The sequence below is a fragment of the Palaemon carinicauda genome, chromosome 11, assembly GCF_036898095.1.
Source record: "Palaemon carinicauda isolate YSFRI2023 chromosome 11, ASM3689809v2, whole genome shotgun sequence".
NCBI classification, from domain to species: domain Eukaryota; kingdom Metazoa; phylum Arthropoda; class Malacostraca; order Decapoda; family Palaemonidae; genus Palaemon; species Palaemon carinicauda.
In genome coordinates, this window is record NC_090735.1 from 58,448,071 (window position 1) to 58,468,070 (window position 20,000).

Sequence of the window (20,000 nt, forward strand, 5' to 3'; positions counted from 1 at the left end):
GCACATGGTAGCCAAACAATCCACCAAGACTTTCCACAACTGATAACCTATACAAGTTGCACCATTCTACGACAATTTCATAATACGTAATAACTTTGATAATTATGCAAACTACCTCAGAAGGGTAAACTCGGACGCGAACGACCCCGACGCGTCTCAGAAATCGGGGAAGGAGTACAGCTACAGCAATGCACATCTGGACACTACTAGAGCGTGTAGGGGAGACACCTGCTGCAGGTCGATCACCCACAAATTCAGTCACAGGGGTGAGTCACGTGAGAAAAACCTGTTTTTTTTTGACGCTCGGGGTCGCAAACGACCCACCGTACCTATCCAGGGTTAAATACAAAAGGAATTATGTACAATTGTGTGACACACGGTTGGTACATGGCTCCCCTTCTAAAAATGACATACTGAACATGTTAAATAGATGCCCTGAATCTGGAGAGGTAGTAGTAAAAACTGCACCGATTAGCGACAGTGAGTGGCTGTAGAAGTCATTGGTTTGGGTGCGAGCGAGTGGTGGATGATGGGTGGCTGTTACCGCTCCGGCTCGTCACGGGGTAGGCGAGTGTGTCTGGCATTCATAGGCGTGTGTGTCCTACGGCATTCATAGGCGTATCCTACGGCATTCATAGGCGAGTGTGTCCTACGGCATTCATAGGCGTGTGTCCTACGGCATTCATAGGCGTGTCCTACGGCATTCATAGGCCTACGGCGTTCATAGGCGAGTGTGTCCTACGGCATTCATAGGCATGTCCCCTACGGCATTCATAGGCGTGTCCTACGGCATTCACGTCAGCTTCGGTTGAAGTTGAATAGGTGTCCTCTTCGTCACGAGTGGAGGCGTTGATGGAGGTTTGAAAGTCATGAAGTGGGTTCACATCACGAGGAGAGCCGTCTGCGGCAGGTTGCAGGCGAGTGATACTGGTCATTTTCCCGAGGGTGAGCGAAGCCCTTTGGTCCCCCAACGGTTGTTGAGAGAGCTGAAAAGGCGTTGCTATACGGGCGGCTGGCGACGGCGAGTACTGCTGCAGAAGGTATGCGTTGACGGCGTCATAGTAACGGTGAGAGGTGTAGGGGGGATGGGGAGGCGGGAGGAGCGAGTCACTCCGGGGTCACCAATATGACGGCGCTGAGTAGGATTGTGAACTCAAAGGCAGATTGGAAACGACTGAGTTATATATTAAGGAACACTCTTCTTTATATACAAAACCTCAAGGCAACAGGACATAACATGTTCGAGAGACAGACAATGTTCAGAGCAAAACAGCAGACATGAATTTTCATGTTCGTTTGAGTGCGAGGGAAGAGCGAAGATACAAGCATATTATATACAAAAGGAATTATGTACAATTGTGTGACACACGGTTGGTACAATGGGTTGATTTCAATTCTAAGTACAAAATACCTGAATTCGACAGGTATAAGTACAGTAGAATTGTCATTGACTTTTATCTTTCTTCGTGGCCAAGTGGGTTAGTCACTGTCTATATAAGCTTGCCGACCAGGGTTCGATTCCCGGCCAGAGCCAAGCTCTTGTCTTTGTGTGATTTCGCCTGGGGCTCTGATCCCGAGGTCGTTAAGAGAATCCAGACATTAATATATAAAAAATATATATGGCTTATTTGAATATGAAAAACACGTAAAAATGTGCAAAATTTATCATATATATATATATATATATATACATATATATATATATATATATATACATACATACATACATACATACATACATACATATATATATATATATATATATGTATATATATATATATATATATATATACACACACGACGTATAGATAAATACCTAGATAAATTTTTTCTCAAAAATTGAAAAACGTTGCTATTGAGTTGAAAGCAAAAACATTAGTACGGCGGCCGGTCTATAATCCAATTAAATACTGTTGATGGCTAAATTCCTAATAAAACAATTTCCGGTAAAAGTTGCAATTAAATTGTTAGGAATATTCTTTCTGAAACACAAATATTAGGTATATATTTCTCTTTGAAATGAAATGGACTAAGCTAGTTTTATTTCTAATCCTTGCAAAATTATGTTTAAAAAGAATGTGAAAATTAATGCATTTTTATTTAGCTAAATTAAATGTCTATGCAATGATAAGCTTTTTAAAATTGTTGATGTAGTAAAAGAGAAAAATTACAATTATTATAAAAAAAATGAAAAAATAAAAGTAAATTACAATAGGTATGCGAAAAATATGGATGAATACGAAATAACTGTAAAAGTTGTACCCAACCCAATGCGTACAGCATCCTTATTAATAAAAGTAGCATCAATAAGAGGGAAAAAGTATAATGAGAAAAAAAATTAGTCTACATTCAATTAGACAATGTCTGTCCCAAAATCCGGCCAAAAATCCTCTGAACAAACCGGATTTATTAGGGAGGGAATTTGTGTCCTAAAATCTCTTGATATTTTTTTTTTTTTTTTTTTTTTTTTTTTTTTTTTTTTTTTTTTTTTTTTGCAGGAATTTGAAGTAATAAAGTTACAGCGACGTAAGGATGCTAGAAAACTATTAAAGAACTAGTGTACGCGACCCGTCAAAAATGACAGCTAAATATTTAGATAGATATGCAGGGAAACCTCTCTCACGGTGGCAACGCGCAAACGCGCGCACTAACCTAGATACACCCCTTCCTACCCACCCCCCTTTCCTAACTACATCTCGGAGTAATGCCCCCCCCCCCCCACCCTCAGGACACGGCTACTCCCTCTCCCCCCCCCCCTACACGAGGGATGGAGAGTTAAGTAGCCATATGTTTGGTAATGCCATTCAGCATGACAGGATACATATATATATATATATATATATATATATATATATATATATATATATATATATATATATATATACATGATAGATAGATAGATAGATATATATATATATATATATATATATATATATATATATATATATATAGATGAGCTAATCACAGTCAGGTTGTTACTGATTGGGATGAGTGAGTGTCAACAGATTTTTCTTCTTTATTAGAGAAGACGGTTACGATGTGGCTTGGGTGGCACTTTGAGAATGTCGTTATCGGCGTGGCTTGGGCACTCAAAAAACGCACATGATAGCAGATACACAACCATCGAGGCCGCCCGGCACCCAACCGACATCGACAACCTTCCCAGGATGGGGTGTTTTTAGAAGAGAACCTCGAAGAGGCAGAGGTCTGAGAGGTAGGATGTGGCGACTGGTGGTTGTTGGAACTGTGGGGTGGTACTAACAGATGGCCACCTACGAGCTCTATGCCCCTATGATGACCAGCGGTAGTGTTATGGATGTCAGGCCACAAACCACCATCTGGAAGCTGTTTAAAAAGAAAACAGCGTCGGCAGAAGAAATCATGTTTCCCCTGTACCATCGAGAGGGAGGGGAAGACGACACAGGAAGGGGAAGACAACGCGGGAAGGGGACCAACGGTCCCTCGGGCCGTCCGTCAGACCACAAGGACTGGGGACGGGAGTGCCAAGGAGTCAGCCAGCCATCTTTGCCCCAGAGTGTGGGGGAGGGGAGCTAGACGCTCCCCCACTGAGCAGTAGGGGATGCCCACCTACCAGCGAGTGGTAGTGCGTCTTCCCAGGGAGTGCATAAGGAGGAGGAGGGGTGGAGCTGCAACCCCTCACCACCGCTCCCGATCATGGAAATCGGAATGCTATTCCCGTCTTGGGATAGAAGTGGAATCATGTGTGTAACGAGGGTGAAGAACTGCTCGTTACGGATGCCAGCAAAACGTAGGAGTGTATGGTGCGGAACACGTCCAGAGCCCACACACGAGCTCAGTGACCCTACGACAAAGAACAGATGTAATAACTCGACGTAAAGCAGAAGGAACAACAACGAAAGAAATTAGGTTCAATTAGACCTGTGGATGGAGCGCATAGAAAACGGGAAGATCTTGACGACTACGGAGAAAGAGAGAGGGAGTGCATGCCCCGTGACTGTGAGTGATGTCCCGCGAATGAGTGCGCGAATGAGGTAGGAGATCAAATTTCCTGGATTTTTTGCGCAGGTGGAAGGGTGAGTTCTTCATTGAAGACGGAATTTGATCTAGCGTTGTTTTTCCTTCCCCTTTGGTAGAGAAAGTCATCTGTGTAATTGATGTAAGACCTTATGCGTGGCATGTGGGTATAGAAAGTTCCCTTAAGGATGGCAAGTGTGTCAGTATTTTTAAGGAATTAGGTTTATAGATAAGTGTCATGTGTCTAACTCAATGAGTAACCACAAGCATTGGGTACCAATGGCCGGAACATGGTCGGTAACAACTTTTAAGTTTAATGAAGGGCGTATTGACGTCCTAGGTCTACTCCCCCAAGTAGCAAGTAGTTAAGTGAGTAGGTACCCCCCTTACCACGGGCCACCTGCGGGAGGAAGGTGAGGAGGAGGCACAAGCGTGTGTCCGTGCTGTCCTTCGAGCACGAGAGAGTGCGAGAGGACATGGGTCTTGAGATAATGTCTACCACGAGGTGATTGAGGTCATAAAAATCAGGTCTTTTACTATGTTCATTCCGAGTGTTTTATGAAAAGATGAATTGAGTTTTGTTTCGTTTTTTTTTGGGGGGGGGGGGGTTTTGTTCTAAGCATATCACGAGTATATCATTTATCATACTGAGAAATTTCTGTTGCATTTATGTTATGCTGGAAATAATTCAAATTTCATTATTTTGTGTTGGTACCAATTTTGCTATTACCAATGGTTTGATGTATGTTTTTCCATTTTGTTGTGCTGGTTAAAAAAAAATATATATATATTTCGGTGTGGTGACAGATAACAGACATTTTTTGTTGCATTTATGTTTATGTTGGAATTAATTCAAATTTCGTTACCCTATGTTGGTACTTATTTTGCTCTTACCAATGCTTTTATGTATGTTTTTCCATTTTGTTGTACTGTATTTAAAGAATTTCATTTGTCGGTGGAGGTTTTCAGTGCTATTACAGGTAATTGTTAATCATGGGTTGAAAATTGAACATCATTACTTATATTTTTGTTTTTCAGGAGAAATAATGTTGTTCGGTTATTAATAAGTATGTTTTTTTTTTTAATTATTATTCACTGTTTGAGTTGCTCTTTATTGCAGTGTCACGGATGGGTTAGAAATGGTTTTCTTATAATGGTAAATGGATCAAAGAGTGCTGGGATTGTAAGTTATTCATTTTGATTTCTCTTAATTTTTATCATTTTCTTTATTTTGTGTATGTGATGATTTGTTGGTCCTTAGGAAATTTTATTGCATTTGAAACATTATTATTTTTCTGATTGTGTGCTCCAAATTTCGGTGATGATGTATTAAACCTGATTTTGTGTTTCTGTATGATCTATTGTGGGCGTGATATTTATCTTTGTGTAACTTGCAATTGTAACACGCCAACCGGCCCTCTGATTTTGATTTAGGTTTTTAATTTTAATTTTTGCTTGCTCCCGAAGAGGATGGTACTCAACGGCAACCTCTAGTGGAAAAAGAAAGCTTGTGTTCAGTGAAAAAAAAAAACAATGATTAGAAAAGTTTCATAAAAAAAAGAGAGAAAAAAATTTGTTTTGAGAAAAAAATCTGATAAGTGTGAATTTTACGGGATGTAAAATTTGGGAAGGGAGTGATGAGCTAATCACAGTCAGGTTGTTACTGACTGGGATGAGTGAGTGTCAACAGATTTTTCTTCTTTGTTAGAGAAGACGGTTACGATGTGGCTTGGGTGGCACTTTGAGAATGTCGTTATCGGCGTGGCTTGGGCACTCAAAAAATATTCGTTAAAAGTTAGCGTCCCCAAAATCTCTCCCGATTGGCTGTCTTAAGACTTTCGGGTCAAAACAGCCAATCATCGATCAGGCATAGAAAGGGCGCTTGAAATTGCCCCATAGTTTTTCAGTTAGAGTTTGGAGGCTCGAGTGTGTAGACCTACGGTCAGGTCACGGGTGCCAGCATGAGTGCCAACGAGTACCATTGTTCTAAGGGTTTTGTCTTAAAGTAACCTAATCATAATTAAAGGGCGCCCTTGTAAACTTAAGATAATACAGCATGTGTTAAATCAACAATTCGACTCTCATTTGTGCATGACCTTCCCTCTCTAATTGTGTTAACAAGAAATGGGTTTTCTCTATCTTTGTTTCCCCAAGATGTGAAGTGTGAACCCCCTTAATACGACCTAGATTGGGTCATATATATATATATATATATATATATATATATATATATATATATATATATATATATATATATATATATATATAATATATATATATATATATATATATATATATATATATATATATATATATATATATATATATATATATATATATATATATATATATATATATATATATATATATATATATATATATATATATATAGCCAGACACTTGCTCTTTATTATAGAGGGGAGATAATTAAGAAATCTCAAGTAGATATGAATAAGTAAACACGAACATACAACACCCACACAGATATATCATGTCCAGACCAATTTTATTTCAAATATTGATTGCATGTTACCACCTACGTCATTGTAATCTAAGAATTAATTAACAGATATTGTGACTGTATCCTGCGTGGTATAAATACCACACGTTCTTGAGCTTCATATTAATTATTGCCATTTTTCACGCCCTTTGTTGCTTCTTCTTGAAGGCCTGGAACAGGAAATTAATGTTGTCATGGAAATATTAAAAGGATGGCCGAGCCAATTAATAGTGAATTTCATTAACCATCTCCTTGACATTCATGGTTTATAATGACTGCAAAATATAAAAAAAAAAAAATAAATAAGAACAAATAGAAAAACAATAATAACACTTGTTCAATTTCAAATATGAAAAATGGAGAAAACCTAAAAACAGAAACGACTCTCATGAAAATTTACATAAAAACTCAAAAAACAAATAATATATCTTAATATATTAGGCCTATATATAATAGTAATATAGAAAATCCAAAACTCTCGGAATGAGATTTCAATAAAACATTTCTATTTAAATAAGACTGACAAGCATACAATATAAACATTCTCCTGGATTTATATTTCTAGATAACAGAGAACATAAAGCAAGGAACGCTTATCAAACGCAAAAACAACTGTTGATATGCATTGTTGTTGCATAAGTCACGTCAATGTTCAAGAACACTTTTCTTTCTTAAGGAAGGTATTCGGCAAATAGCTTGGAATATCTCATCATTCCTCCTGTCATTAAATTCTCTCTCTTTATTGTATAACTAAATCAGTGTACAAAAATATAGCTCAAATTAGAGTCCAGTGTAGTAAACCTAGTAGATCCAAGTAGTGCTCAATTTCAAAAATTGCTTGTATTTTTTTTATTGCTCACTGGCGTCCTTTCGAGAATAAACTACTGCTAAATATCAAGGTAGTATTCATACTAGTAAACCGGGAAATCTTTCTGGGATGAGAATTTCCATTGGTAGACTCTAGTTTGGGAGGAGGGGCACTAGGCATCTCTCAAGAGCTGGCCCTTGAAAGCCGGGCACAGAGTCAGGAGAGCTGTCTTCTCTCTAGATAGCTGGTGTTACTGGAGTAGAGCAGCCAGATTTGATTCCAAGTATAGCTGATCATCTTCCTGAATAGCTGAACCACTCAGTGGCCAAGGAGGGCAGCAAAGCAAACTGTGTTCCTCCCCATCTTCATATATCTGGTTGATGTCGACAAAAAATTGTCATATCTGTTTGTAAACAGGATAAACATCTATTGGGTTTTAGGTATACTTCTGCTGCTGGATATGTAATAGCAACCCTAGGGAGTCAAAAATCCAGCAACACTTACTAACAGGGGGCTACTGATGATTTTGGTGGTAATAAAACCTTCTCTGGTAACATCTCTGCTGTGGATCTGCTGCGAGTGTGTCCTGACGGCTCCCTAACAGACATAGCAGTACAGTCACTTGGACAGGAGCATGATAGTTATGTATATGTAACTGCCGGGCATGTACAGTGGTAGACTACAATGGTTCTTTTCAGGGTGTCCTTTACTGGTGGGGTAGAGGTTATCTCTCATAATCAGGTTCTTTGCTTTTGTTGTTAGGTAATAGATTACAAAATTCAAGATTCTCTCTAGGTCTTCAATAGACACCTTGTCTAACATTTCTTTTATATCACGTTTAACATCTAAGCAGTTGTGCAGCCATGTAGTAAATTTTTTTCCTTGTCGGGGCTGCTTTATTCTAATATCAATTCAACACCTGTCTATCACTTAATAGGAAGTCTTCCAAGAGAAACAGTGTTCTGGTGGCTTTCATGGTTCTAGATTTATCTCAGGTGGGGCATTTACTATTACAGTTCAGACATAGCCCAAGGGTTATGCCCTTGGTACGTATGAAGGTGTTAAAACATGTTTTGGCTATTTTCACTAATGTGTCAAGGATATGGAAGTGACCCTCGTTATTGTTTTCACGGGTGATGCGTAGTCAATTCTCATCCTAGATACTATTGTTGGAGTTCATCAATTTCATGGATAGAAGTCGCCTTCACAAACACTTTATCTAGGTATTTCTGACAAAATGCAGGTTTCCTTAATTGGGAAAAGACTTTTAACAACCCATAGTAGAAGTTGGCAAAGATGACTTCTAAGGGGGAGCCCAGGTGATGCCGTTTTCATGAAAAAAGGTAATGATTATTTTATGGGTGTGAAAGGTGTCTTCTTCGTTCAGATTTCTGAAAGTGAAAGGAGATCAGATAAAGGAAACTGAGGAGTATTCTCTACCAACTTCTACGTGAAATTATTGAACAGCAGGCTCTTGCTTGACCGTGGAAACCAGCAGTTTATGCGAAATACATAAACAATTTGTTTGTAATGGCAAATTCTATTCGGGAAATTGACGAGTTTAAGTAGACCTTCAAGGGGTGCAGCTTCCTGTGTTTTATTTTGGAACAGCAACTATTTTTCATGGAAACCTTGGTGCAAATGACCAACGCAGACTGTCGTATCTCTGTCTAAACCAAGTCTATGAACCTTCGCCATGCCTCAATAGGAGTAGCAACTAACCAGATCCACTATAAATCTATAGAGATGAAGAACTTTAATAGAAGAGCAATTTCTTATTGCCCTTCTTGGAATGCCACTCAAATAGATAAACAGTTACCCACGGTAATCCAACAATCAGGTCAACAAGATGGTTATGTTATGCAATGAATGATCAACAACCAAGTTTTTACTGTGGATCCCGAGAGTAACTCAAACTTTATCATTTATTTCCATCATAAAGACAGTGAGCCTGACTATGAGAAACAACCCTGCGCTTCCCATGGATCTGCGTAGACTACCAAATAAACGTGTAATTTCTTTGGACGGCATTGCAGCTATGTCAGCATGACTACCTTGTGCCTCTCCAAACAACTGCCTTTCCACGTCGACCAGGGTGCTATTGGGGCACTCTCTCGCAATGCCCACGCAGAAATCATACAGGAACAGATGCAGTTCATAACACAAAAATCACCAGTAAAGTTAATTATGCCTAAAGCCTTAGGACTCTATAAGTATTCCTTCTCCAGCAGGAGACGCATACCCTGTCCACCACCCATGAGATGTTCCTACTGTCTATCATCAGAGGACGTGACACTGCTCTTTGAACGGGAAAAACATTGAACAGACACCTGAACATGAACAGGAAGACCCCCTCCCCCCCCCCCCCTGGCCTGGAAAACAGCTCCACATATAAGGAAGAAGCAGCTCAGCAACACTAGGAATCAAATGTAGCTGGTGCTAAAATAATAACAGCAGTTGTGACGCACGACAGAAGCTTCCCTGACTCGGTTCCCCGGATTTGAATGCCACCTTATCAATCATTAGTCATCTCGGTAAGATAATCATAGAGAAAAGAAAGCTCTACAAATACTTATCTATATACTTTATTGATGGCATGAAAATTTCAAACATTTGACCATCTCCAACTATCAAAACTTTTGTGTTCATGTTTAACAAAGTTAGGTTAAATTTTGTTCTTTACCTTAAAGCTTCCATCGGGTTTATATACACACTGGAAAAACACAAACATTCTATTTCCCCATGTTTTGCTATGAAATAATAATCAACTTACATCCTATGTGGTTTTTCTATTTTGCTCTGCCAGAAAATAACAAAACCAGCAGACATTACAGACCCTCGTGTCTGAGAATAGTTATTGAATAATCAAAGCATTTAATAAATAAACAATACATATGAAAAAAGTGGAAAATTCATTAAAGTCAGTGATAAGGGGAACTGTCTATTCATTACTATTTTTACTGAGAACTGCATCGTAATTTAGTGCCGGTCGTTATCTTAGATGATCTCTACAAACGACCCGTTTTTGGTGTGTTTACCTCCTGGCCGATGCACTTTATTGCTCTTCAGATCTGACTAGAGATTCTGCTCTCAGCGAAGTTTAGTTTGAGTTTCATTTGGAACGAGAGATACAGACTTGAAAGGTATTAGAAATAAAAGTATCGCCTTCATCTCTTTCTTGTATGCTTTAGATTGTCAGCGTCTCTCTCTCTCTCTCTCTCTCTCTCTCTCTCTCTCTCTCTCTCTCTCTGTGTGTGTGTGTATGCTCTCCCCTTGCACAGGATTGACGTTAAATCTAATTGTCTTTAATACATAGAATTTGCTCCAACCTTTGTCTCAGTCTATCTGTTTGTATGACAGGGGGTTCTCTCTCTCTCTCTCTCTCTCTCTCTCTCTCTCTCTCTCTCTCTCTCTCTCTCTCTCTCTCATGTATAATACCCCTACATTACATCAGTATGGAAAAAGTTCCTTTTTCATACTTAAAGTGTTCCTTCGCCTACCTTATTATTAGAATTATTACCGTGCTCTTTCTTCGTTCGAAATAGTTTCATCAATCAATTTTGCCACGTCTTTTTTCGTCTCGGGAATAACTATAATGAATAATGTCTTTGTCGTCCTTTTTTCGCATTTTATGGGTTCCATTTCCCTCCCTCCCTTCGTCCCATTTCTTTTAATAAGATGATTGATGTAACAACATCCATTCTTTAAAACTCCCTTCTCTCAGCGACCCCTTCTTCGAAACGGCTGCTCCCCACCCCGTTACTATTTTCTTAAGACACGGATATACTCTGAAAAGACCAGAGACAGAACTAGCAATTTAGCTCCACTAACGACACGATTCAACCCTATCATTGGCCACCACTCAACGTCATCCCCGCGGCCAACAGCCAATCAGATAGCGAGCTGGGGCGAGTTTGGCAAGCTCTCTCTCTCTCTCTCTCTCTCTCTCTCTCTCTCTCTCTCTCTCTCTCTCTCGGTGGCGGCGGTGATGTGTTTGCTTTCTGCCAACTTTCTGGTTTCCCTCCAGACGCACCATTTTGCAGTTCTTTGCTTTTATTGCAATTTCCTCTGTGATTTTCTTCTCTTTTCCTTCCCATTACACGCCAATCTCGCGGCCTCATCCGTCTCCTCCTTTATTTTCTTCATTTATCTTAAGAGTATGTAAAGAAAAAGAAGTTCAAGGATATTTACCAAATTTTATCGGGCTGTTTTCTTTACTGAGGGTCATACTATTTGAGATGAAAATCTTATTTAGTTGTGCGTGCGTGGGTGTGTGTGGGGGGGGAGGGGGGCTTACAAGATACTATATTCTTTGGTTCTTTAGATTTAATTTCAGGAATTCAATGTATTTTCATAATAGGATATATCTATGTTCATCTATGTTCAGCCTCTAGAATATCTTGTACACGAGCAATGACCTGTTTCTTACATCAGCTGTTTATTGGTGACCGTTCAAACTTTATCCCTTCAATCATTTACTTTCCTTGATTATTGCAGTATGAAGGGATATTACAAACATTTGCAATTTATCACAGATCACACAAAAAAATCTTTTATAATCTTTTCCTTTAAAACCCGTTTTCCCTTACCAATCCCACTCCCATTAATCTAAATGAGTAAAAACAACGGACACATTAGAAGACTACAAACAAAATCGATAAAGAATAAAACAAGAGGGGCACTCAGTAGAGCACAGACCTCCACCGATGCTGCTTATTTCTCGACCTTTGGCTCGGCCTTGACCTTGGCCTTTGACCTTAACATGTATTAATTACCGTGGATTCCCATACAATCAATCATATGTGAACTAGATTTGAAGTCTTTGTGTCAATGATGTCCAAACTTATTAGGGCTGATTATGGGAATAGGACATTTCGCTTGACCGGGACCTTGACCTTTGACCTTGACCTTCCAAAATTTAATGATTACCAACTTTTCACATAAAAGTCAATCCATGCAAATTCCATTACTCCACGATTAAAACTGTAGCCAGGAAGCTCTTCACAAACAAACACACACAAACTGGTGCGAAAACATAACCTTTCAACTTCATTAGCGGAGGTAATAATGAATAATGATAAACAACTTATATAATGAACACCAATATAAAGTTACAATAACGTGTTTCATCAAAGACATGATAAACGGCATAACGAAATTTAATAAAACAACAAAATTCGGAATCAGTAGCGAGCAAATTTCTGTAGCTTCGGGAAAATATACAAAATAGACCAACAACTGAAATCCTATTGTTTATTCCCATACGTTGTATGAAGACTTATGTTCTTTCACACTTTAAATGCTATGTCTGTTGCCAAGGGCGGAATGAAACGTTAGTCACATAGCAACCGATTCAAGGCGGAAAATACAAAAGAATTTATGGATCGTCGGCAATTTAATGTTAGACGAAAGTTTAGTTTGGAAGTCGTTCATATATTTTGTAAAATATTGCTTCCGTTTCTGGTATTCTTTTTTTTCTCTCTCTCAAAATTGCGATTTTTTTTTTCTTTCAGAGAATGCAAGTTTTTATTCATCAAGTTTGAAAACTCTTTATTTCGTTATATTCTTGTACGGAAGAGAAAGTGGTATTCATATATGAATCATTGAATAATTTCTAACTTTTCGTTTTAGATACATATAAACTTTATTTTCCTAACAGTTAAAAAAAATATATATCTTTCTTCAACTTTTAAGTATTGGGGAAATAAAAATAAGAGAAATAATAAAGTAATTTAAAGAAAATAAGCAAAATTAAGTCGACTTTTAAGGTGAAAAAAGGGGGGGATTTAAAGCAAAAGAAAAAATCATGTCGATCTCAAAAGGAAAAAATCGAAGAATAACAACCACACAAAGCAAGAATACAACATGGTTAATAATGCCACGACATCCTCAACAATAGAGGAAATTTTTGCCTGAAAGTGTTTGGACATGCAGTGTTTAATAGCAGGTCAGAGCTTGATAAATTATAGTCATTTGTTTGCTGCATTTAGATATAAAGACAGATACAACTGCTGCTCCAGAGAACAGGGTACCCTATACTGATCTATTGCACAAGTCAAAAGCATCGATTTGAATATAATAATTTGACTATAATACAGTTTTTCCATAAGTTTACGATGTGGTTCGTCTGTGAGAATGAAGCGCAAATATATAAGGAGAAAGGTAATCAAAACATGAGAGCAATTGTTCTATATAATTATAAAAGCATTAGGAAGGAGGGAAATCAATAACAAATAAACAGACGATCAATTACTGTTTCCTTCTTACAAATATATTCGTTGAATCTTATTACTATTGCCAGGCGTCGTATTGCACTACAGCATTACCACCGTCCTGTGGTTTGTATAACAAGACTTAACTTCTTACTTCACAAAATTAGTATCTCGTCGGATTTAGACTCTTACAAGAGTTCGTATTTGGCAACACTTTTGAAATAAATTAAGTATATATACAATGCAGTGGCCTTTCATGGCAAATATGGTTCTGTTCATAGTAAATAAGTCTCTTTTCATAGTAAATAAGTCTCTGTTCATAGTAGATAAGGCTCTTTACATGTGAATTACTCCAATGAGGTCCCATAAAATCAAAATATAAGTTTTTTCTAAATGAATTTAGCTTCCAAACGACAATTCCAAGCCAGTAATTTTCATTTCTATCCTCCCTATTTCTTATTTAGCCTCCAAAATCCAACCTCTTGCATCCAAGTATATAAGCCATAAAATCCTTCACTAGAACAACTTGGGAAATGCAGTTAAGTTTATGGCGACTTTCTTCGTCATAAGAAAAGCATAAAACCAGAATGGAACGAATAATACTATTGTTAGGATCTCTCCCTTGATGAAAAAAAATCAAAATTCCTATTGCTTCTAAGACTTGGTTTTACACTTATTATAAAGTGTATCTGTATGTCTATTATACAAGTTGCCTTTTGCCACTCGTGACCGAAAAGTATTTTCATTGAGCCAAACAATACTCTCTTTGCTTCATAAAATGTCTCAAATCATTGCAACGAAGACAAAAAAAAAAGGTTTATGCACTTGGTAAGCATATACTTTTTTGATCATGTTACAAAATCTGCATGAAATGTACTTTTTAAACACCAGTCCAAACAGTTTCGTTTCCTATGTTTCATTACAGATAAATTGTAAGCAACAAAGAGGAGAGAGAAAACCTTACCATGACGCATGATAGCCATTTGCTATTGATACCAGTAACTCTTAAAAGAAAATTAGGATATAGGCAAACTCCACAAAGCATTCAAAATTACAGATTCAACAGCGTTAAACAAGATCGAATCATTTTCCTCTTGGGATGAAAATTAAGTTGGACCTACAGTATATAGAGCCTACATAGATTGATAGATAGATAGATAGATAGATAGATAGATGTGTGGTTTGTGCATGTATCTACACCCACAAGCAAAGGTGTTTGTGGAGAAGAATGTGCGGTTTACCACTGTGCATGCATGAAAAACGTGTAGCAGTAATAATTTTTAAAGCACCAAACAGGATTTGAAAGACGAATTAAAGTATTTATGAATATATAATGAGAAGAAAACTCCTGATTGTTCAGCTTCAAATAAATTATCTTCCATTAATTTTTTCACGAAGCCCGGTAAGTTACACCAGAGTAAATGAAAGGAATAATGTATATATATGCAGTGTGAAGTTAAAAAAGAAAAATATATAAACGAAAAGAAATATGTGAATCGCTAATTGATAGACTTGTATAATTTCATGGAATATTGATTCTGAGATAGCAAATTATGTTTTTCCTATTTACACCCTTGTGTTAATTAGGATTGATTTCACTCTTAAAAAAAAAAAATTATTCAATTTATTTTCAAATAGATTTTCCAAATGTGTACTTGAAGAACATATTGATGAAATCTATATAATTAGAGACAGAAAAATTACTGATCAATAAAATATGTAAGGGAAAATAGTTTGTACAAATTTCATTATCAAATATTAAAGAAAAAAAAAAAGGTAAAATATATACTTTCAATTTCTTGCCTGAATCCTAATCTCGCGATCGAAACGAAACTTTCATGCTAGATAAGTTGATATGGGTTTCTCTTCATAGTTTAAATATAAAAGGTCTATTTCAACGGTGTTGCTGATCTTAAAACATTTTTTTTTAATTAATTACACTTCATGTGTAGTTCATTTATTTCCTTATTTATTTTTCTCACTGGGCTACTTTACGTGTGGAGCTCTAAGGCATTTAGCAACCTGTTTTAAAAACTAGGGTTGTAACTTAACAAATAATAATAATAATAATAATAAAAATAATAATAATAATAATAATAATAATAATAATAATAATAATAATAATAATAATAATAATAATAATATTACGCTGTATTGCAGATATGAAAACTATTTATGCAAATTAATAAAGGCATCACCATGAACCCTTTTTAAATAAGAGCACTTGAATAACTAAAATATTTGAGCTTTCAGATTAAAATAAGATATTAGCTGAAATTAAGATGAAAAATCCTCCTCCTTCCATATTCTATTGATATTCCAAATATCTATTTTCATTCTCAAGTTTTAATAATTTACAGTAATTCTCGTCCACCCGCTTTAAACAATATCAAATGCAATCGGTCAACTAAATACCAATTTGTTTCAGACTAGAGGGATTAATTGAAGATTATAGATGAGTGCCACTAATGACCTCGTTAATCATGATAATGACAGTCAAGTTACTTAACGAAACGGTTTTTTTTTTTCATTAACTTTAATTCTATAATTAACACGACACTGCTCTTTTTGAAACACACTAATAAGCAATCAATCTAACATACATACTGTACATACATATACATATATATTTTGTATATATATATATATATATATATATAATATATATATACACATATGTATATACATATATATATCTATATATCTATATATATATATATATATACATATATACATGTGTGTATAGCTCTAAAGGGTATGTAATACTAGGAAACAATAAAAAACAAAGGGAAAAATTAAAATAATAAGTGAATCCTAACTTTTTTAGTCTTTTCGACATCTTCAAGCGGGATCTTCAACATTTTAAGCTTTCTTTATGGTTTATTGCACGCACACAAACAAAAATCTCTCTCTCTCTCATCTCTCTCTCTCTCTCTCTCTCTCTCACTAAAGTAGAGGAAAAATAAAGAAAACTTCACCTTTCACGGTAAGAAATGAACCAACGCATTTGAAGGTTTACTGACGATTTACTGAACGTGTTGCCAAGAAATTTTAAGTATACTGTGTTCACCATACACACACATACTTTAGGAATTAGATACAGATCGCGAAAACACCTACACGGAATGTTTTATGGAGCTGTCACTGGAATCAATAACTACACGTTTCTCTGTCACAGATATCTTTATAGGTATTATCTTTATATCCCTTTACAACTAAGTACAAAAAAAATTTGGCAATCATATAGAGCATAGGTAGACACAATTAGTTTATATGCATGCTATGATAAATATGCTAATTTCTGCATAGTGATACATTATTCCAACATAATTATGGAATCTTTATTTTGCAAGTTTTAAGTGAAAGATATATACACACAAACATTATATATATATAATATATATATATATATATAAATATATATACATATATATAAATATATATATATATATATATATATATATAGTGCATATATATTACATATATATATACGGTATATATATACTGTATACTTGTATGTATGCATATGCGAGTGTGTATGTGTGTGTATTGTGCCTGGATATAGTTTTCAATATTTTCCAAGCGGTTAATCCTAAACACGCAACTGATTTACAAAAATTTAAAAAAAAATACACAATGCAAAGCCACATCATTTACACTTCCGTCAACAGTTCAAGATAACTTCAAAATTAAATCAAAACACGAAGAAAATGGATAACCGAGATTTAACAGAAACAAAAAAAGAAGAGGCCAAGTAAAGCGACTCTCTCTCTCTCTCATCTCTCTCTCTCTCTCTCTCTCTCTCCACTGCCGCTGCTGTGTCCTGTAGCACTCCCCCTCCGTAGGCGCTTAGGGAGGACCCTTGAAATGTGACCACCAGGAACCAATAAGTGAAGGAAAATGCGATCGTTGTAGTAGGGTGCTTAACCCCTCTAAAAACGGCAGCCGTAACTCTAGATTCTCTCTCTCTCTCTCTCTTCTCTCTCTCTCTCTCTCTCTCTCTCATACATGCGTTCCAACAATGACACGTTATTCTGCTCTCTTCTCTCTCTCTCTCTCTCTCTCTCTCTAGCATGCAAGCGTTCCAATATTAACACGTTCTCTCTTTCTCTATGTTCTAACATTGATACGTTCGTCTTTCCCAATATGCTTTGAATAATAAATACATAATTAAAATTACGTATACAGAGCTTTTACCTGATTTCCCTTAAATGAATTTTTATCTCCCCCTTTTTTTTCAGGAACCCTCTATCTCTGAAAAATTTTCACCACCATCCAGGGAGAACTTGCCTCCTCTCTCTCTCTCTCCTCTCTCTCTCTCTCTCTCTCTCTCTCCTAGGCGTCACGTGTGAGAATCCACAGCCCCATGTTGTCATACAATTACCAAACACCCCAACGTCTTGGATTACAGTCTTCTGCAGTCAGCCCGTAGAGTCCAAAATCCTCTGCCGGCCCTTTTTTCCAATTAGCGAGGAAGGGCTTTAAGACACACTCAGTCTTTGTATGGGCGTCTAATAAGTGTCATTTTGCAAATTAAGGTCCCCCCCAAACTATTGCCTTCACTGAACATTAAACGGAGGCGTTTTTGGCACTGCAGACGAGGGGCTTTTAAGGGCCATATTGTGCGTGAGCAGTCAGTGTTTTTCTTTTCAGATCCGGCATTTACGGAATAAATACCTCTGTGGATTTGCCCGAGAAGGGACCATTTTTTCTTCGGCGCTGAAATATTCAATTCGAGCGAGGAATAAAAATTCAGCCCTTAGCGAGTGAAGTGTAAAGTTTACTCGTCATACGTGCGAAGGGGGATTTCCTTTTTTCATAATGATCAAATTTTTTAATACATGAGAAACATGAACGCTTTTGCATAGGATTATGAGGTAGAAGAGGACTGGGAATAAGCTTCACACTTATTGAGCTTATTTGGAAAGTGGAAGGTTTAGAGATATAAAAATATCGAGTTTCATGACCTGTATCACTTAAAAAAAGACTAGTCAAGGGAATTTTAATCATATTCATTCATGTAAGCAATTTGTTTTTTTCAGTGTTTGATCAATATGACTCCAAATCAATCTTTATCAAGATGTCGGATGTAAATAAAGTTTTATATTTTTCTTGATTTCTTTTCGCGGTAAAAGGAAATATTCGGACACGAATTAATAATCCTGGGTAATTGATTAATCATAACTATTTAGAGAGAGAGAGAGAGAGAGAGAGAAGAGAGAGAGAGAGAGAGAGAGAGCACGACTAAAACCGGGCAAGATTTTGGATTATTTTTGTTCAAGGCTGTTCAAGAAAAGAACTTTACAACTCCCATTGAATATAGTAAACAGGATAACAGGAACAAAATACAACACCAAGATAAACATAAGTACTGACATAACACATTCAATAGATTTCATATTTTGTTTCATTAGTTTTTTCCTCTTCAATAGAATTTTGTAAAAATCTATCCAAGTATTTATTTCCTTTAGATTTGATAAAATGCCAACAATTCAGCCTAGAAGAGCAATTTAGGATGTTAATACATCTATAACAAAGTAATCTACAGACAACATGCACATGAAGAATTCTTAAATTATTTATGTAAACAAAAAAAAAGAAAAAAAAAATCTATTCATTTTCTTATGCCCCTTCTATTACACAATGGGGCAATTGGAGGCGCAGATAATTATATATAATTATATTTTAAATACTCTAGACTGTCAGCCGCATAATTATAAGTAAAATGCTCTCGAGTTAATATAGAATCATCAAAAACAAAAAAATGTTTATCAGCCATATCATTATTATTGTATTCTTCATTGATTTCCACATGAAATGTAAATAGGATATCATTGAAGGATAATATTAAAATAAAGAAAAAAATAATCAGACAAATTTGTTTAGGAAGGCTATGAGCCTACACATTCTTTATGATTATTATCAACATAACTACGGTGACAATAACCATCGATATCAAAACTTAACTATTATTACATATCATTATCCTCAATACCATTATATGATGTGCATTGGTGAGAATTAGAAGTGTGAGATACGTTACATGTAATTATCAAATCAGTAGGATATTTGGTTCTTGTAACAATAATAAATTACCTTAATCAAATTAATTTAAATTCATTTCATCCCTAGTAAGAAAAAAAATATTAGGAGTACACATGGAAATCAAATTTTTCAAAGCCGGCCAAATGCAAGAATATTACTCAATACACATTAGGTACTAACATTAAAAATTCAGGAATTCTTGGAATTTACAAGTACTTTGTATAAATAACACAATACAGGAATTATAAAATACTATAGGCGCCCCCGAGGACACAAAACACGCCCACTTGAAGGACAAAATCCCCTTTACCTTCTCTTTATCTTTGGTCTCCATCACGAACTAATTAGCGCTGACGAGTCCACAGTCCAGAACTCATTCGTCACGGCTCTATGAGGGCGGTCAATTTAAACAGATGGCCGGAGGTTTTGACATCCAGGA